General features: G+C 36.2%; 1 long non-coding RNA gene and 1 pseudogene across 2 annotated transcripts in view; both read left to right on the forward strand.

Moving 5' to 3' along the window:
• LOC102158095 (uncharacterized) overlaps positions 1-22,249 on the forward strand; it is an 899,417-nt gene that overhangs the window by 674,508 nt on the left and 202,660 nt on the right. The window lies entirely within an intron of this gene.
• Positions 15,662-17,933, forward strand: LOC100519871 (ATP synthase F(0) complex subunit C1, mitochondrial pseudogene; annotated as a pseudogene). The gene has a single exon (XR_014825315.1). The product of XR_014825315.1 is annotated as an ATP synthase F(0) complex subunit C1, mitochondrial pseudogene (transcript).

Consider the following 22,249-nt stretch of genomic DNA (forward strand, 5'->3'; position numbering starts at 1 on the left):
CTTCTGTATGTTAAGTACTTTTCTAGATGGTATGGATACAGAAGAAAATGTGATGGACAAAAACCTTGCCATCAAGGAGACTGTATTCTATTAAGGGAACAGGAGAGTAAACAAATAAAGAAAACAATAAATAAATAAGCTTATTTCAAACTGCCATAAGCACCTTTTAGTAACATTATAGGATAAAAAGAATTTTAGATAGAATGACTTCTCTAAGATGTTAGCATTTACAGTGAGTCTTGAAGATAAGTGCGAGTCAGCAATGCTAATTATAAATCACAGGGGAAAGGTCAAGTAGACAAATGAATCTATTAGTGTGGTGCTGAGGGGAACAAAACAGAGGTATAAATTTTAAAGTCATAGTACATAGTGCTATATAAATCCATGGAAATATCATCATTCAGGAAGAAAATATTGCTAGAGAAGAGATCAGGGTTCAAAACAAATCCTTGGAGCACAACATTATTTTGTGTAAGGGTACTTAATGCATTAAAAATCTAAGGAGCCACAAGGAAAACTGAGAAGAATATGGCATCTTAAACCTAAGGAGGAGGAACTTCATCAACTGTGTTGCCTATGACAGAAATTTAGAATAACAGAGTTTTTTCTTTTGCCTTGGGCAGTAGGAAAGTATTTAGCAATCACTGAAGTAATTTCAGTGGAGAAGTGAGGAAGAAAGCAAAGTCAGAGTAGTTTAAAGAGTAAATGGTAGATTTAGATAGATCTAATTCTTAGTGAATGGAAAATATTTGTTGTTGGCATGATAACTGGAGGAAGATATAAGCTTAGGGAAGAGTATAATGATAATGCAGAAAAGAAAAGGAGATAAATTTTTTGAGCAAATGAGAGACTATAGGATCTAGTGTTCAAGTGCAGAAATTAATGCTATATAGGAGCAAGGATACTTCTTTTATAAAAGAGAAGGAAAAATTATATGATACAGAAGACTTTATATATTTGGTGATGGAAAAATGAGATAGTATTTATCTAATTGTTTTTTGTTCAGTCAATAAGGATTGATGTCATGGCTGAAAAAGAAAAAAATAATTTTTTGTGGTTTGATATTGTCATCTTGAAGACTGGGAAAATAAATTCATGGGTGAAATGTAGAATAATGGCTTGGTAGTGCTAACTTCCTACCTGCAATCTGGGTTCAAGAATATAAAGTGAGTATAGGCAATAAGGTTCTATTTTCTCCATTTGTATTCATGTGTTGGGGTCCAGGTATGGAATAGATTGGATTTGGGTTTTAACCTAATTGTTTTTTTTGGATATATTCAAAGGAGATAGAAGGAACTGGGAAGTGTGATAGGTGAATTGAGAAGTATGATTCTCATGGTGGATCACTGACCTGTAGCTGAGTAAGGAAGAAAGCAAGCACATTAACAGGGGCAAGAGAGCAGAAACAGCTCAACCAATAGTTTATAGATATTTGTGAAATTGAAGTTGGAGGACAGGTGTTAGGGACCAGGGAAAAATAGATAGTAGTTGTTAGAGAGAATGGAAATCAGAATGAGATAACAATGAAAATTTAGTTAATTCATTACAAAAGAATAGTGTTGTCTATCAGAACCTCAGGCCCAGAGATGCACATACAAGGCAATAAAGAATGTACATATTTAAAGTGCTGGATGCTTGTATTTATTTTTATTTTATTTTGTTTTATTTTGTCTTTTGTCTTTTTGGGGCCATACTCAGGCATATGGAGGTCCCCAGGCTTTGGGTCTAATTGGGGCTGTAGCCACTGGCCTACACCACAGCCACAGCAATGCAGGATCCAAGCCATGTCTGTGACCTACACCACAGCTCACAGCAACATCGGGTCCTTAACCCACTGAACAAGGCCAGGGATTGAACCTGCATCCTCATGGATGCTAGTCAAATTCATTTTCTCTGAGCCATGACAGGAACTCCAAAGTAAAGATATTCTTAAAAACCTAAGACTAAATGTAAATATACTTCTAATATTGCGGGTACATTTTTAGAAGAAATTTAATAACAGAATCCCTAACTGAAAGGAGATACAAATATTAAAATCCATTTCCCTTTACCAACCACACAAGAGGTAGAAACAAAGTAGAGCTTTAAAATTTCAATTGATACAGAAATATTCTCAGACCAGAAACATCAACCATAATAAAGATTTTTGTTATTAACCATAAATGGCAAAGATGATTTTATTCTTTGTTACCTTGTAAACGTGTATGTGTGTGTGTGCACCTATGTAAGATTATATACGTGTGGTATTGAGAGAAAGAGGAGTGGGTGCAGATGAGTGGTCCTATACCTTTTTGATAAATTTCTATGCTGTATCAATCCTGTAGGGTTAGTACTTTGTGTATGGCTGTCAGGAGAATGTGATGCTTGAAACTGAGATTTCTCTGTGAAGAAACTAGGAATCTTAGAACTCTGGATTCAACCAGAGAGGGAATATCATGACGATTACTATTGAAGCAGGATGAAAATTTGTTGAATGTTTCTAAGGTAGTCTTTATTATAATGGATTTTTGTTTAAACTCTTCTTTTCTAATATTAGAATTTAAAACTGATTTTCCATATCTGTACTGATTTAGTTACATCCTACGTATTTTCATGTTCCATTTTAGTTGCATTTCATTTAAAATACTTTCTAATTTATCTGGGGATTTCTTATTTAACCTATGGTTATTTAGAGTATGTTGTTTAATTTCTAAATATCTGGAGCTTTTCCAGATAATTTATGGTTATTGACTCCTGATGTAACTACCTTGACATCACATTACATAGTCTATAAATTTATTCTTTTGAGTTGTATTAAGACATATAGTTCAGGATATGGTCTCTTTTGATAACTGTTCCAGCTACATCTATGTATTCCATAGATGTTGGGTGTAAAGTTTTCTAAGTATGTATTAGACCAAGACAGTTGATGGTTTTATTCAAATATTCTATATTCTTGTTGATATTTGGAAATAATTTTAAATTACCAAGAAAGAGTGTTAAAATATCTCATTATATTGTAGGTTTTTTTTTTTTCCCCTTTTAGTTCTGCCAGTTTTCATTTTGGTATCCTGAAGTGCTTTGATTAGGTACATACCTTAGGATCATTATGTCTTTATGATGAGATTGACCCTTTTATTATTAGAAAGTGTTCCTCTATCTCTGATAATAGTCCTTGAGTTAAAATAGAAATTTACCCTAAGTGAAAACCATATCAGCTTCTTTCATTTGTGGGTCCATTTTGACTGATTCAGTTTTCTCTTGACTATGGATAATGTTTTCCTGTTTCTTTGTTTGTCTAGTAGTATTTTATTGTGTATCAGGTATTGTGGGTGATTTATTATAGATATTGTATGTTCTGTTATCTTCCTCAAAAGAGTGGTGATTTTGCTCCTCAGTTAAAGTTAGATCATCCTGAGCATGTGAATGATTGGTTTCATATGATAAAGGGTTGGTTTCATATGGATAATTTCATATGGATAATTTCATATGGAAGGATGGCTTATTTTGATTTTGCTCTTAGTCTTAAGAATATCTTTCATCCTAGGCTGATATATTTTTACTTTAAAGTGTCCTGTGGCTTTAATAAAATGCTCCACTTTAAAAATATTCACTGCTGCTGGATTTTGGCAGTTTGTCATATGTCTGTGTAATTTAGAAGTTAAGCCACGTTTTGAGATTTTAGAGCTTTCCTCTCTGTGCCTACCTCCCTTCTGTCACTTTTCCTTTTAATTTCCAGTGTGGCCATCCCTAAATACTGTCCTTAGAAACTATATCCAATCTCTTAGGATAGAACATGATAGAAGATAATAGGAAAAGAATGTATATATATGTATGACTGGGTCACTATGCTTACTGCAGAAATTGAAACAACACTGTAAATCAATTACACTTTAATAAAAACAAAAATTAAAAAATTAAACCAATAGACTTTGATTTTTTGTTCAAGTCCATACTGTCTCAGCCATGCAGACAGGGAAATGAGCCATGGGGGAAAAACATAAACATAGATCTTCATTCAGTGTAATTTCCTTCTTTCTTGATTGAATCACTTCAATTATAGCCTGCCTTTGGGCGTTCCCTATGGCCTTGAAATAATTGTTTTTTAAATGTTTAGTTCAGAGTTTATAGATGTTCTTAATGGAAGGAATAGTCTGATGCAAACTATTTCTGCATTATTGGAGCCAAAACTAGTAGGAAAATGGACTTCGGAATAGCACAAGTTGATTAATTTACTTTCGTTGACTAAATGTTTACTTACTACCCAATATGCTAGGAAAGGTTCCAGGTATTAGAAAGGATAAATGAAACCCTTGCTTTAGTTTGTCGGGAAGGAAAGACTCTTTAATAATAGGAAGGAAAGAGTCCCCCAAGTGTCTATGATGCAGCATGAGAAGTGCTGAGAGAAATACTTCCGAGGGCTATGCCAGCACAATTCAGGGAAACAACACTACCTAGTCAAGTTTTCCTAAAGGAGGTCATAGCTAGATTGGATCCTTGATAAAGATGTCAAGGATCTACATAAGGAATCGTATGAGAAGTTCCCTTGAGGCTAAGGACCAGGCATGCTGCGAGTGTGGTGTGGGTTCAGTCTCTGGCCCTGGAACTTCCCCATGCAATGGCTGTGGCAAAAAAAAAAAAAAAATAGAAGAAGAAGAAGGTTTGTGAAAATTATGAGAGTCACGAGGGAGGAAATTTTAGACAAAGGCAACATACAAACCAAAAAAGAATGAAATTTGTTTTGAAAATGGCAGATGAACATGATCAATAAGTTTAGTTATAAAGATGGCAAAAGATGTTCTTAGGCTAAGCAATTAGCACATAGTTTCTCTATTGATTATAACTACAGCCCTTGGCACTATGTACTGTTAGGATTCCCCCATTTTTCAGTTGAAGATATTGATGTTTAGAGAGAAACTAATTTGCACAGGCTAATCAGTTCGTAAGTACAGGGTTATGATCAAACTTACTGTCTTTGATTTCAGGTGCCACATACTTATTACTCCTCTGAAGAGTTTAAAAGTAAATAGAAAAACCTGAATAATTTAAAAAAGGTCAGTGTCTTTATTAGATCAGAATTTTGGAAAAATTAGTTTTATCGCTATATGAAAGTTCACAGAGGAAAGAGATTAGAAGAAAAGTTACTAAATTCTACACATAGCACTTTATAAAAGCATTTAAATGAAACCACAATTCATTGCTTTTATCCCTCCCTCTTTCTCCCATCCCATTTTATAAAACACTACATAATATACATTTGGGAACATTCTGGTTAACTTCAGTGTCCAAAGATAGATTCTGTATTCTCCAGTTGGAGTACAGTTGACTTACAAATTTGTGTTAGTTTCAGTTTCAGATGTACAACAAAGTAAATGAGTTGTACATATACATATATCCATTCCTTTACAGATTCTTTTCTAATAGATTATTATGCAGTATTGAATAGTTTACCCTGTGCTATACAGCAGGCCCTTGTTACCTATCTGTTTTATATATAGTAATATGTATATGTCAGTCCCAACCGCCTAACTTATCACTTCCCCCCTCATTTCCCCTTTGGTGACCATAAATTTGGTTTCAAAATCTTTGAGTCTGTTTCTGTTTTGTAAATTCTTTTGTAGCATTTTTATTAGATTCCATATTAGTGATCTCATATGATATTTGTCTTTCTCTGCTTGACTTAACTTCACTTAGCATGATGACAAGAAAATTGGACAGCTACATATAAAAGAATGAAATTAGAATATTCTCTAATACCACACACAAAAATAAACTCAAAATGGATTAAACACAAGACCAGATGCTAAAAAAAAACTCTTAGTGGAAAGCATAGGAAAAACACTTTTTGACATAAATTGCAGCAATATTTTTCAACATACCTGCTGGAGTAATGAAAATAAAAATGGAAATTAAAAAATGAGATCTAATTAAGCTTAAAGGTTTTTGCACAGCAAAGGAAACCATGAACAAAAAGAAAAGAAAACCACAGAATAGGAAACAATCTTAGCAAAAGATTCTGCATTCTTAGCCAGTTTCAGATCAAGGTTTGTTCTGGTGACTGCTTCTTCCATCATCTTCCTCTTCTTTGGTGGTCACATATAGTGGATGCAGTTAGAGGCAGGCTAAGTGTCAGTTACTCCTTTTGGAGGGGTTTAGGTTAAAAAAAAAGTCAATGATGTTATTTTCGGATAGCACTGACACAGACTCTCAGCCATTTACACAGTAGGAATGGAATTTAACATGGCGTGAAAAAAAACCCAAATAAAACATTTAAGAAATGGGGTTTTAAGTAACATACCCAGTTTGAGTCTACCCACAAGGTCTTCTGGTTCCTGCTTCGGTTCAATAACTATAAAACGCATGTGACATTTTGTGTTTGGGGCATTACTTTATTTATTGAGTTCTATCTTTAAAATAATTCTTTGTAGAAAATTTTCTAGATAATTGATGTTTACACTTTCCACATCTTGAAGAATGAGGTATCCCTGATGACATAAAATGAATGAAATAATTTAGGTTAAGAACAGACTACTTAGGTTTGAATATTTTGAATCATCACATCCCAGCTGTGTAGCTTTGTGTTAATTTTCAAACTTTTTCTTCAGTTTCTTCATCAAAATACCAAAAAAAAAAAAAAACATTAGAATGCTCTCTTATGAGATCTTTGTAAGGACTGAATGGGATATAAATATAAAGAACATTAAATATTGTAAATGTCCTAATATTATTGCAAATGCTCACAATTTTCCATGAAATTTACTTAAAGATACTGAGTTTATTATTAATCTATTCATCCTTTAGTTTATTTTAACTGATTTTATTGTTGAAAAATTCTGGTTCCAGATCCATAAGATCCTATAATCATGTCAAAATATTTTTTTTATGTTTGTCTGAAATCAACTTTTTTTTTTCATCAGGGGAGTCACTTGTGAAGCTTTTACTAATTTGAAATACCAATTTGAATAGAGAGAAGTAGCTTTAGATGCAACTTTGAAATAAATTGGGGTGGATAGCTCAAATAAATATATTTTTTTCTGTCTTAATGGGATCTGTTAATCTGCCTATATTCATTCCTAGGGCTGCCATGACATATTATCACAAACTTGGCGGCTTAGAAAAACAGAAATTTATCTTCTTACAATTCAGGAGGCCAGAAGTCTGAAATCAAGATGTTACAAGGGTTGGTTCCTTCTGGAGTCTCTGAGTCTGTTCCATTTCTCTCTCCTTGCTTTTGGTGGTTACTGTCAATCTTTGGAACTCCTTGGCCTATAGATGAATAAATCTGGTATTTGTTTCCACCTTCACACCATCTTCTCTCTGTAACCACATTTCCTTTTCTTTCTTTAATAAGGATACCAGTCATTGAATTGAGGGCCAACTCTAAATCAAGGATGACCCCATCTCAAGATCTTTAACGTAATTACACCTACAAAGATGCTATTTTCCAAATTAAGTCATATTCATAGGTACCAGGCTTAGAGCCTAGACATATCTTTTAGGGGACTGTTATTCAGCCCACTGCACTGGCAAATGCTAGATTTGGGGAATTGTTATAAAATGTTAATATGCCGATGACAGCATAATAATTGACTAGGCACTAAAGATACATGAATTAAATATAAATTGTTGCAAGTGCAATTGAGTTGTAAAGAAAATAAACTATATGTATTAAATGATTTGCTATTTGATAGAGCATTTAATAGAACTCTAAATTTTCTAGATGGAGGAATTATACACTGAGATAGGTGATGTTTCCCATTCAGGAGTCAAAAATTGAAATATTCAGGGGAGTTCCCATCGTGGCTCAGCAGTTAGCGAATCCAACTAGGATCCATGAGGATGTGGGTTTGATCTCTGGCCTTGCTCAGTGGGTTAAGGATTAGGCGTTGCCATGAGCTATGCTGTGGCTCTGGTATAGGCCGGCAGCTGCAGCTCTGATTGGACCATTAGCCTGGAAACCTCCATATGCTGTGGATGTGGCCCTAAAAGAAAAAAAACCCAACCAAACAAAAATAAATATTCAAATGGAATTTAGAATTATTTATTTCAACCCAATTCTCAATCTTATCATGGGAGCTTGCATAAAAGAGAAACGATTCTCTGTATTATGTGCTGCATTTTGAATTCCGTTAAGTCAGTTTACATATTTGTTTAATGAAAAGAATGTGGACCTTGCAGTTCAGCAGAGTGGGGTTTGAATGTCATATCACCACTGTTAGCTGTGTGATCCCAGGAAAGTAAATTAAGCCTTGGTGTCCCAGTTTCCTCATCTGCAAAATGAGTGTGTTAATGCCAACTTCCCAGATGATTTTATCATGCTATTTGAGCAAAAGTGAGAAATTATATAAAGGGGGCATGATGTAGAAGTTCTCAGTAACGTGAAGTTCTTTCCTGTACTTGTTTGTTAAAGTGGTGCCCAATCTGATTAGACACAAAACTAAACTAAACAACTAAACTAATGAAAAACAAAAGGCATTTTTAATTGGTATTTTTCATATTATCTCTCTCCATGCAACTTGGAATAGTTGATGGATGACTACTCATTAGTCTTACCAACATCTGTTTGTGTTAGATAAAGGATATAGCAAAATTCAACCCCCCCACTCACATACACACATACACAAACACTCTATGCCTTAATTTTTCACAAGTAGAGTCATACTATAGACCCAATCACATAGCTATATATGGTGATCTCTTTTATTGTAAAAAGTGAAATTCGGTCCAGTTGCTGTGCTTATGACAGTTGACTCCAATTGACATTTGTTTTGTTTATTTTTATAAACAGGAAATTGAGGCATGGTCAAAGTAATCATACCCTGACAAATCTTAAGGCTTGTAAAAACTCTTGCCAAGTTTGTAGAAACATTTATGTATGTTCTTTTTCAATCCACGCTGTTGGTGCCTTGTGACAGTTTTAAGTTCCCAAGAGTGTGGGGAGACTGACTAGCTGTCAGGAAGACTTATAAGGAGGCTTTTATGTTAGTGATTTGCAGAAACTCAGGGCACAAGCTTTAATCTTTCAGGTGCAAAAACTTGATCTTGGTAATGACCCAGAAATCAGACTTAGGGATTATGACTCCTACTTGTTAACGGAAGAAAAAACTGAAATACATGAACAAAAAGACTAATTTATTGAGCGAATGGGCTATATTGCTTTTTGATGAGAATTTTGGCAATATTTATTAAGAAACTTTATCATATTGATATACATTTATTTATAGCTGTATGTAATAAGGAAATCAGAGCCCCACACTTGCATATAATCATGTTCCTTTAAAATTATAAGTCTAATAGGAATATTCATGTTTACTAAACATATTTATAACAGAAAAAATTAAAACTGCTAAATGTTTAGGAGTTCCTGCTGTGGTGAGTGGGTTAAGAATCAGACTGCAGTGGCTCAGGCTGCTGGGGAGCTGCAGGTTTAGTCCCCAGCCGGGTGCTGTGGTTAAGGATTCAGCATTGCCACAGATATGACATAGGTCACAGCCACAGCTTCCTATGTCACAGCCACAGCTTCGATTCAATCCCTGGCCTGGTAACTTCCATATGCCAGAGGTATAGCCATAAAAAACAAAACAAAACAAAACAAACAAAAACAAAACCCTGCTAAATGTTTAAACATAAGATTAGAACAGTACTTTTCAAACTGTGTGCCCTAATCCATTATCGTTCATGGAAACCATTTACTGTGTTGCAAAAAGCAGATATTTACAAATTTCCGCAGTTTATAAATGAGAGAATTGAAGCACAGAGACACTAAATAAAGTATCTAAAGCCCCATTGTTAGCCAGAGGAAGCTGACCTTCCTGACTCAAAAATCTCACATGCCTTTATTAGAGTCAGGTGATTCTAGAAGCTGATATGTTATTTGCTGATGTAACATGGGCCTTACATAAGGGAAACTGTGGCCATGTGTATATGAAGGTGGTTTGGAGTGGGTGAGAGAGGTTGGCTATCAAGGGAAGAAATAGGAAGAGTTTTCATTCTTTTTTTTTTTTTTTTTTGTCTTTTTATCTTTTTAGGACCACACCTGTGGCGTATGGAGGTTCCCAGGCCAGGGGTCCAATCTGAGATGTAGCCACTGGCCTATGCCAGATCTACAGCAGTGCAGGATTTGAGCCATGTCTGCAGCCTATATCACAGCTCATGGCAATGCCAGATCCTTAACCCACTGAGCAAGGCAAGGGCTTGAGCCCGCATCTCATGGATGCTAGTCGGGTTCGGTAACTACTGAGCCACGATGGGAACTCCCTATTTTTATTCTAAATATTTCTTGAGAGCTTTACTTTTTTATTTGGATAATCATGACTATAGTAATTAGAGGCATATATTTCCTGGTTAGTTTGAATTTCTCAGGCATTGGCCTTAAGAAACTAACATGTTTCTAACATATAATCCCAGTCTTTCATCCTATGGAAAACCAGGACATGAGTTACATATACTTTATTGATTGTCCTAAGAGGTCTCATCTTATTTCTGTTCCTTTCTTTCTTTCTTTTATTTATTTATTTATTTATTTTTGTCTTTTTGCCATTTCTTGGGCTGCTCCTGTGGCATATGGAGGTTCCCAGGCCAGGGGATGAATTGGAACTATAGCCGCCGCCGGCCTATGCCAGAGCCACAGCAATGCTGGATCTGAGCCATGTCTGCAACCTACACCACAGCTCATGGCAAGGCCAGATCCTTAACCCACTGAGCAAGGCCAGGGATTGAACCTGCAACCTCATGGTTCCTAGTTGGATTCGTTAACCACTGAGCCATGATGGGAACTCTGTCATCTTATTTCTATTTCTAATAAAATATTTCAAGCATGTAGGAAAGTAAATGTACAGATAATATAAACATTTCATGAACACAACATCAAGCTTTTCCCTTCCTTTCCTTCTCTTTCTATATTTGTTTCCAATGTTTATTTCAGAAAAGTTGTAATTTATATGAAGACCTGTGTTGCATGTAACTTCAATACAACAAAAGTTTGTCTTCAGTGTTCTTTATAATCAGTATGTATATGTGTGTGAATATGTATGAGGGTTTATATAGGTAGTATAACCTGTCTTACAGCTGTATGCCTTTAGAGCTAAGCCTCACCTATCAAAGCTTTTAAATATACAAATAAATATCTATTTTTGCCAATGAATAGGCATGAAAAAAACCTGTTACCCATGCCCTTCTCATATAATAAGAATCTTAAAGAGACATTAAAAATATTACAGCTGCTTATAAGTTTTGAAAGAATAACAGAAGGAAAATACTTCATTTGGATAAAATTATAGATTTATTTTTCCAATTAAACTTATAAAGGTAAGGTGTACTGATTCATCCCCATAATCTGGTAACTTTGTGAGTTTCAGCATCTTTTAGTTCAATGAATTTGCTGATTATCTTGCTGTAATTATTATAGGACTCAATATATTCTAGGTACTACTTGACATAGCAGTAAAGAAGAAACATGTCTACCTATGCTGGAACTTGCATTTATAAGAGCCTAAAGGCCAAGTATTATATAACACAATATATTGTTTGTTTGCTTTTAAAAAAAAAAAAACAAATAGATTGTATCATTTCTGGAGTTAACTGCTGTGTTAAATTGAAGGTTTGAGAAGTGAAGGGGCAATTTTACATAGAATGGTCAGGAAGGCTGCCCTGAAGAAGTAACATTTAAACAGAACATTTATTTAAAGGAACAAACCATGGAAGATCTGAAAGGAACATTCTGGAAAGAAGGTTCTAGAATATCTCGTTCAAAGGCCTAAACTGACTTTAGGACAGGACAAGAAAAGATCTAATAACAGGAAGGAACCCAGTAATGTGAGGCATTATAATAAGTGCAGGTAAGGTGTTTGGATTTTACCATGTGATTAAATTTTGAACATGAAAATCACATATCTGGTTTACATTTTAAAGAGGTCATTCTGTGTATCCCTAACAGAATAAATAAAAGGAGACTATAGGCTAGTGCAGTTGTTCTGGCAAGTATATATAGTCTGGAGAGAATAATGGGGTGATAAGAAGTAAGTAGGATTTTGCATATGTTATCAAAATGGACTCTCTAGGACTTGCTCTAAAATATTATTTCTAATAAATGGTGAAAGAATATACTATGAAGAGAAGAAAACCAGATACTTTTCTCACTGTCAAAAATAAATGTCAAATGAATGAAAGAGCTAGATGTTAAATAGTCTATACATATATCAGAGGAAAATGTAGGAAACTATTCTCATATATTTGTTTAGGAAACTCTATTTTAACTAAGCCGCAAAGAAAAGGATCTTAAAAAAGGCAAGAAAAAGTACTTGAAATTACATAAAATAAAACAAAGGAAAATATTCTGAATCTGTAAAGATCACCTCTAAGTCAATTAAAGACACAATGAAAGAGTGGACAAAATATATAAATGAGAGCTTCAGGGAAGAAATAAATATGGTAAATAAATAAGAGAACAAATTCTCAAATTTATCTCAAATCAGTGAAATACAAATTAAAACAAAGATCTCTGTGTCATTACACTAATAGATTTTTTTCAAATGACTATTATCAGTTATTAATGAGAAAGTAGGTAAAGAAATACTTCCATACATTATGGATGTTCATAAATTGTGGATGAGAGTACAAATTGGCATAACATTATTGGAAGGCAACTTTAGCAGAATATATCAAGATTCAAAATGCTTATTTCCTTTGATACCTAGATATCTGCCATAGGTTTGCAGAAACATGCACAAGCCTATTTATTTCAGCATTAATTTTAGAAGTGGAAAACTGGAAGCTTCAATGTCTATCAAAAGAGAATAAACTGAACTATGATACATATATACTATATAGTGCTAGGTAGTATAGAGGAGTAAGATATATCTGCATGTACCTTCAAAAATCTCTAAACCATTTTTTTTTGGGAAAGAACTCAAAACCGAATAAAACAAGTTATAAAACAATTCATGAAGCCTGACTCTGTTTATGTTAAGAAAAGAAACAAAAAACCTCACATAAGTTATGTATGTATGTATTTAGATAGTAGTGTGTTTTGTATTTATGTTTATATAAATACAAAGTCTACAAGGTCTACAACATACGTACATAAAATTGTTGTCTCTAATTACTTATAGGAAGAGGAATAGGAGTTCCCATCGTGGTTCAGTGGTTAACGAATCCGACTAGGAACCATGAGGTTGTGGGTTCGATCCCTGGCCTTGCTCAGTGGGTTAAGGATCCGGTGTTGCCTTGAGCTGTGGTGTAGGTTGCAGACGTGGCTCGGATCACGCGTTGCTGTGGCTCTGGTGTAGGCTGGTGGCTACGGCTCTGATTCAACCCCAGCCAGGGAACTTCCATATGCCATGGGAGTGGCCCAAGAAATGGCAAAAAAAAAACGAAGAGGAATAAATTCAGAGTGGGTATAAAAAGGTAATTTTAGTTTTTGCTCTTCATAGTTTATAAAGTTGTTATGTATTCCTATTCTAATTAAATTTTATATATTCTGATTAGTCAACTTGTACATATAAGTGCTTCAATTTGACCATATTTTTCCCAAAATAATACTGTCTGGTATATGTATTTTATTTGTAATCATCAACTAAAGTACGTGGTTTCTATTCATGAACCACATGTGTATCTCCAAACTTATTTGCCCTGCCAGGCAATGGACACACAACTCTTTCTCTGGTCCTTTCGAGAAGAATTCAACACCCATATTCTTCTCAGTCTCTGAATTTTCCACCTTTCTCCTCACCTTCCACAGATGACCTTTGCTTTTAATGCAAAGAAAAGACATTAATAAGCAGGAGTTTCTCACATTTCCACTTCTCCATTACAAATGTTTCTTCATCAGCACCATCTTTTCAACAATTATACTTTGTTATAGGCTAAATTATGTCCCCCCTCCTCCATACTGAAAAAAAAAATCATCAATTTTAAAGTTGAAATCCTACCCTCAAGGGATTTCCCTGGTGGCCCAGTGAATTAAGGATCCAGTGTTTTCAGTGCTGTGTCTCTGGTTACAGCTGTGACTTGGGTTTGATCCTTGGCCTGGGAACTCCCACATGGCCAAAAAAAAAAGAAATCCTAATCCCCAGTACATCAGAATGTGATCTTATTTGTAGATAGAGTCTTTAAAGATAATGAAGGTAAAATGAAGTCATATGGATGGGTCCTAATCCAATGTAATGGTATTCTTATAAGAAGAGATTAGGGTACAGACACATACAAAAGAAAAAATTATGTGAAGGCAGAAGGAAAAACATTGACATCTACAAGTCAAGGAAAGAGATCACAGAGGAAACCAACCATGCTGACACCTTGATCTTGGATTTCTAGTCTCCAGAACTGAGGAAAAAGGTCTTTCCCTTATTTAAACTACCTACCTGGTCTTTGGTATTTGTGATGGCAGCCCTAGAAAACTAATACACACTTATGCTAGAGAAATTTCTTCTCTCTAAACTAATCTCTGTACTAGTGCTCTCTGCCCCATTTGTTCTTTTCTCCAGGTATCACTTTTCTCTTTTGTATTTTCTAATCTCTCTTCTCTATCGACTTCCCCCTTCAGTCTCCCCCTCCACATATATATATGTGTGTGCATGTGTGTATATATATATATGTATATATATATAATCTCAATATATATAGTCTGACATTGTACATACACTCATGGAAATTATAATATAAAAATAGCACCTCAAGGGAAGATTAAATTTTTTTAAGGATGTCTTCATTTATTTATTTTTAAAATTTTTTTATTGTTATTTTCCCAATACATTTTTTTTTCTACTATACAGCAAGGTGACCCAGTTACACATATATGTATACATTCTTTTTTCTCACATTATCATGCTCCACCATAAGTGACTAGACATAGTTCCCAGTGCTACACAGCAGGATCTCATTGCTTATCCATTCCAAAGGCAAGAGTCTGCATCTATTAACCTTGAGTTCCTAATCCATCCCACTCCATCCCCTCCCGCTTGGCAACCACAAGTCTATTCTCCAAGTCCATGATTTTCTTTTCTGTGGAAAGGTTCATTTGTGCCATATATTAGATTCCAGATATAAGTGGAATAAAAATATAGAATTAGTAGCCTGTAGTTTTCTATCAACTTCCTAATATTTTATTTACTTTTCAACCTAATTAAGTCTGTATTATTCTCTCCCCACTGAAGCATTGACATTGCCTTCTTCAAGATGACTAGCCATCCATTTTATGAATGAGGAAAAGGAGACTTTGAAAGGTTGTATAATTTACAAAGGGTCATACAACTAGAAATAACCAGGTTTTGAACTTAATTTAACTCCAAAGCTTTGCTCTTAAAATATTATTTAATGCGTGGTAAAGCTCAGGCTTCAAGGAAGCTTCAGCTCAAAGCCATCTGCAGGAATAAACAGCAGTCATGGTGATGGACGGTCATGGTTACTGCAGAGCTGAACAGGAGGCAGCTTGAGTCCTCGTCCATCCTCGTTGTGAACACATGGGTAGGCCCATCTATAAGTTTATCTTACTTACCACCCATATCAGCCTTGAGAAAAGGATATGAGGGTGTTGAAATATGAAACAGAAAAGATTTATCAAGAAATGAAGAATATTTTATCAAAAAAAAGAAATCTCAACTTTAAGGTCCTAAAGAATTACTATAAAAAATATTACTTTAGGGGGCACTGAGAGCTGAGTCCTAGAGCTGAAGCCCCAAGACAGAAAAAAATGCAGACCACTGGGGCACTACTCATTTCTCCTGCTCTGCTCCGCTCTTGTACCAGGGATCTGATCAGGCCTGTGTCTGCCTCCTTCCTGAGTAGGCCAGAAATCCCATCTGAACAGCCTCCCTGCAGCAGTGTCCCACTCCAGGTGGCCAGGCGGGAGTTCCAGACCAGTGTTGTCTCCCAGGACATTGACACAGCGGCCAAGTTTATTGGTGCTGGGGCCGCCACAGTTGGTGTGGCTGGTTCCGGGGCTGGCATTGGGACAGTGTTTGGCAGCTTGATCATTGGCTATGCCAGGAACCTGTCTCTGAAGCAGCAGCTCTTCTCCTGTGCCACTCTGGGCTTTGCCCTGTCTGAGGCCATGGAGCTCTTCTGTTTGATGGTCGCCTTCCTTATCCTCTTAGCCATGTGAGGCTTCGTGGAGGTCACCTACCCGTCCCTGCTGCTTCGACTCCAAGGCCATGCCCGGTGCTGGAGTGTGCTGAGCTTGACCATTAAACACAACATTTCTCTAAAAAAAAAAAAAAAAAAAAAAAAATTAATTTACAAGGCTTTTATGGAAATGGTCCTATTATTTCAATAAATGAGTTGGAAGATGCTAAAAAGATATTATGAGAAATTATAAACTTCATCTAAGACAGGGAGTAATTTCAGTAATAATTTTTTGTGGTGGTTGTTTTTTGTATTTTGTCTTTTTAGGGCCGCACACCCGGCACCTGGAGATTCCCAGGCTAGGGGTCTAATCGGAGCTACAGCTGCCTGCCTATGCCATAGCCACACCAGATCTGAGCCGCGTCTGCAACCTACACCACAGCTCACGGCAATGCCAGATCCTTAACCCACTGAGTGAGGCCAGGGATTGAACCCGCAACCCCATGGTTCCCAGTTGGATCCATCTCCACTGTGCCATGACGGGAACTCCTCAGTAATGATGTTTATTGGGTGCTTATGGTGTGCCAAGTGCTGTTCCATTGTGTTGCTTGTGTTGTGTTTTGTCCTTTAACTCTCTCAACAAACGTGTGAAGTAGAGATCATGTCTAGCTATTTTTTTCTATATGCTCTGTAGTTATCAAGTTTGCATAGGTAGCATATTAATAAATCATTTTAACCTCCTCAAAAATAAATAAATATATGAGTGGATGGATGGATAACTATGACATCAAAAAGTCATAGTAAATCTTAAAACCAGCCTACTGTCAAACTTAAACCCTGAAATAATTTCAAGACAGAAATATTTCATAGAGCAAAAAGAGAAGCAGTGAAAAAATACGCATGTAGGACATCAGATTTTCCATTGCTCATTCAAACTGAGTGTACTTTTATGAGAAACTTAATGTGAGAAAACTTATTGAGTTATAATAAAAATTCATCTAGAACTTCCATATATCAGATGTGATGATGTAAAGTATTTTACGTGTTTTGGGGCTTAGCGGAAAAATGGTTCTATTAAATTTTTTGTCTCTAATTAAAGATATTAAACTACTAGTAAGTGGGTGGCATGCAATTTGGCAAGAAGTAGGATAATTATGCTAGAGTATTATCCGTATATGTTATGTACAAAAGGTAAGAAGATAAGTACTTGAATTAAAATAGCCAAAATTTTGAAATTGTTCTTGAGAAACAGACAGTTTGGCTCATTTGGGGTACAAAATTGGAAAAGTGTATTAGGTCACTGAAAGGAAAATTGGTTATCATCAGACAATTTATAACTCGCCATGGCAGTGACCAAGTAATTATATTAGGGATCAGAAGTAGATGTAATTGAATAGGAGTTCAGATGGGACTTTTGACAGTCTATCACAGAAAAAGTTAATGAGCAAGATGCTAGACTTCCGTCTAAGTGCCAACCCAGCTAGAAAACCAATAGTAGACTAAAATATATAGAATAGTCATAAATTATAGCAAATCCTCATGGAGAGGTGACAAATGGAGTCCTTCAGAACCGATTTTCAGACCCATACTTTTTAACATTCTGTGTAAGTTATGGCATCTGAATTAGTTGATAATATTAAGAATCCAATTTTATCTTTTGGAGGAAAAGTTACTGGATAGAACGCTTCAGTTGCTTTGAATTTTTTCTTTTTAAGCTATGACTATTTAGATTAATTTCATGAACTCTCACATCTTTTAGGTTTGACTGAGAGAGAGAATTTCAAGTTTATACATAGAAAATATGTACCCAAGGGCAGTGATCTTGATAGAAGGAATATTGGCCTCATCTTGGAAGTCATTAGAGAAAAGGAATAGTGAAGATAGGAGAAAAAAAAAAAAAAGCACTGTGTATGTAAAGCCTTGCAGATAAGAGAGAGAATGTGGAGCTCTCAGAGCACTACAGTATGTAATCTAGAATCTTGGTTGAATATTAGATTGTAAAAATGGCTGCAGTTATTCCCCTCCCTGGATCCATGGCATTAACAATATGACTTTTCAGCTCTTCCCATAAAGAAATGGAGTCTGTTTACCTACCCCTTGAATTAGGGGTGGCCTTATACTTACTTCACCCGTAGAATGCTGCAGAAGAAATGGGCCAGTTCTGAGCAGAGACTCAAGGAGCCTTGATGCTTCTTGTCACTCTCCCGGAAGCAGCTCTATGAACAAGGATGAGTTGAGTTATGGGAGAATGGGAGACCTTGAGGAGTAAAGCCAGCCATTCCAGTTGAGGCCATCCTCAAACCGCCTGCCACAACCTGGCTGCCCATCACAGATGTATGGGTGAACCACCTGAGACAGGAGACCTGACAGATGTGCGGGTAAACCTGACCCAAGTTACCAAACTGAAACTGAGCTATACAAATGATTCTGCTTAAGTCACAAAGTTTGGGGTCATATGTTATGCAGCACAAGTGAATGAATCTAGTAAAATATGAGGCTGAAAAGAAGAGCAGGGAGAAGATTATACTGTTTTGGGGGGGCTCTATATTGAAGGCAATAAGGACTAGTGGTCCCCCTAATTTCTGATATTGATTTTTTTCTTCCTAAATTGATAGTAAATGAGTAGTCTAAATGTGTCCTGCAAGAGCATTTAAGTGGTACATCTTTAATCACTTATTTGTGGGTACCTAGAAGAAATAACCATATTTAAGTTATATCTGATGGTTGAACCAAATCGCTTCATATATATCTAATTCCCAAAATGTGTTCAACTGTAGCAGAAAAACTTAATTCCCATCCCGTGTAAATACATGGATGAAAATGTCTTCTGGGGAAAGCAGGATAGCCCATTTGGAATGGTGTTCTGATGTCTCCCTTAATTTATAGATGGTATTGCTGCCCAGCATTTCTTCCCCTACTTTATTTTTGCCAGCACATCTTTATTCTACTTCTTCATCCTGATTGGCATGCTGCTATGAATCTTATGTTCAATCTTAAAATTATAAGTTGTCATAGATAAGCTAACTCTTCTGGATGATATATGATGATGTTTGTTCTTTGAAGGGTATGCAGCAGCTACTTTTGACTGAAGCATTTGACACAGTCACCAATGAGTTTTGGGTGTGCAAGGTTGAACAAACAATCCCTGATTTATAAAGCAAATATTATGCCAGGCTAGCATAGGCATTCCTGGTGAAATGCTCTTCTGCTAAGTCAAAACTAGAATGATTGAATGTGGCATTGTTTGAAGGTAGGGCCAAGGTGAGATTGGGGGGGAAGAAATGCTGCTTTTCATCTTTTTCTCCTCCTGAAATTGGAAGGGTTACAAGATGTTTGTCACATTTCCTCATGGCTAGTTCTGTATTTTGGGAGTGTTCGTGTGTCCTGGTGTGTATGTATGTGTATTTAAAGATGTTGTGTCACATGTCCCTGCAGCAGTCATTGATCTTCATCCTTGGCATCAGTGGTAAATCGTTAAATAATCACTGGCTATTCACTGACAATTTATCCTCTTTCCAGCACAATACTAGTTTTAAGATGGACTCAAAAGAAAAATAGAGCCCTTGACCTCAAGCTACACATCCCCAAGATAGCAAGGCTAACCCAAGTGAAAAGCATTAAAGAACAGCACACTTCAAACATTCCATTTTATGAAAAGTATAGTAAACTAAATTTGAATGCAGAATTGCCCAGTGTACATGTTGTGGAATTTTCAAAAGCTTATTTCAGAGAACTATTTGGTCATACTTTATACTTGACCTGTTATGTCTTCTGTAATTCTGATACAGCAATAATATTATTGTTGAAAAACTATTTCCATCGAAGGTAATTTTTTTTTTTTTTTTACAAAGGAATAGGGATGCAGGAAACCATTAGCTGCCTGTTCACTCAGCAGCCTTATTTCATGTCTAGTTTCTGTCTTCCACCCTTCCTCTGATAAAGAACTGTGACAGAAGTTCGTCAGTGCAAAGTTAATTGGGTTCTCCTGTTCTTTTGCAAAGGTCTCTTCTCAGGGCGCCTCAAGTTTCTGTCAAGAGCCTTCTTAGGCAAGCAGTCTTTTTCAGATATTTCCTTCCTCCAGGGAGGTAATGTGTGTGTGACTGAAAGGTGGTGTTTACACAGCAGGGGACAGTGAGCAAAATTATAAAGCACGTAAGGCTTGTCTTAGTCTTCCTCTCCTCACTCTTGCACTTGGGTTCCCCAGTGCGTGTTCCAGCAAACCTCACTCAGTGAGAGCTTCTCCCTCAGGTACCAGCCAGATCTGCCTGCTGTGGGAATAATTCTTGACTTTTATGTTTTTCTTCTCCCTATGCAAGCTTATCTAACCTTCAGCCTGTTTGCTTCAGGCCTGTTTTCTGTTAAAGAATGATAATCCAGTTTTTGTTAAGGTAGCAGTGGACTTTAATGAGAACCCTTCACTCTCTACCCACCCACCATATAACACATGACACTTTAATAGCGGCTTTGGGGGACAGTGGTTTAACCTAAAGGAACAATTTTACCCACCATGTGTGGTAATTTGGTACCTTTAAGCAGTCATCAAAATGCTTTTGGAGGCTTCTTTGTGTTACAGGGAAAATTTATTACCTTTCTCAGAGTTGTAGAGAGTCAAGTACATTAGTTTCTATCTGAAGAAAATGTAAAAATGCTGGAGAACCAGCTAATTGCTTCACCTCTTTTCTATTTCCCTGTCAAAGCCAGCAGCAAAATTTTGAACATACTTTCTTATAACCTTTTGTCCTAGTAAAATAAAACCATACTGCATTTAAAAATGAGATCCTTCCGTGTAGCACTGGGAACTATGTCTAGTCATTTATGATGGAGCATGATAATGTGAGAAAAAAAGAATGTATACATGTATATGTAACTGGGTCACCATGCTGTACAGTAGAAAAAATAAATATATAACAGGTAAAAAAATTTATATTTCTTGTGCTTATAGGAGAAAAAAACATGGGTGCGTATGAGTACAGGCAGGTGTGTGTGTGTGTGGTTGTATTACTAGGGGCTTTTTATTACTGCACAACAACTATATTATGCACTTCACAGCTGAAAACCACACTCATTTATTATCTCACTTTTCTGTAGGTTAGAAGTTTAGGCATGGCTCAACTGGGTTCTCTCCTCACGGTCCTCCAAGGCCAATATCAAGGTGTTGGCCATGTCCAGGTTCTTATCCGAGGGTCAGGTTGGCTTCCAAAGCCATTCAGGATTCTTGACAGAATTCAGATTCTTTCGATTGTAGGACCAAGGTCCCTATCTATCTTCTTGCTGGCTGTTGACTAGGGCTGCTCTTAGTTCTTAGAATGTACCTGTTTATTCCCTTGCACATGACTTTCCCTACGACACTGCCATTTACTTGGTCAAGGCCAGCAAGAGAATGTCTATGTGGCTTTAAATCTCTGATGACTTCTCTATCTTATTTCTAAGCCCTATTTTAAAAGGGCTTACCTGATTAGGTCAGGCCCACCCACATTCAAAGTGGACAGTTACAGTGGATGCACATACTAGTAGTGGAAGTTTTGGAAGCTTTCTTAGAATTCTGTTTATCCTAGAGCTTTTATTGATTTCCTTCTAAATATTCGGTGAAAAAGTAGAAATGTGGAAGGAGAAAATAAATAAATATGCATAATAAGGGAGAAAGTAGAGACTTTACCCAAGGCTGAAACCACAGATCCAAATATATGTAGCATCTTGCCTTTCTCTGAAGATAGCACTGTCCAACAGAACTTTCTGAAACAATGCAAATATTCCTTATCTTCTCCATCCAACGTAGTAATGTTAGGTATATGTGGCTATTGTGAATTTGAAATGTGAATAGTAAACACTGGATTTTAAAATTTTATTTATGTATTTATTTATTTATTTATTTATTCATTTTTTTGTCACGCCTATGGCATGTGGTAGTTTCCCAGGGCAGGGATTGAACTCGCACCACAGCTGAAACCAGAGTCACAGCAGTGACATCACTGGATCCTTAACCCATTGAGCCACGAGGGAACTGTCATTTTATTTATTCATCTGTTTTATTTTATTATATTTTATTTATTTTTTGCTTTTTGGGGTCACACCTGCAGCATATAGAGGTTCCCAGGCTAGGTGTTTATTCAGAGCTGTAGCTGCTGGCTTACACCACAGTCCACAGCAATGTGGAATCCAAGCTGTGTCTGTGACCTACACTGCAGCTCATGGCAATGCCGGATCCTTAACC

Source organism: Sus scrofa, chromosome 13 (assembly GCF_054392235.1).
Source record: "Sus scrofa isolate SSC_HxYL_T2T_F1_AM1 chromosome 13, Sscrofa_HxYL_maternal_Yorkshire_Landrace_v2.0, whole genome shotgun sequence".
Lineage (NCBI taxonomy): Eukaryota > Metazoa > Chordata > Mammalia > Artiodactyla > Suidae > Sus > Sus scrofa.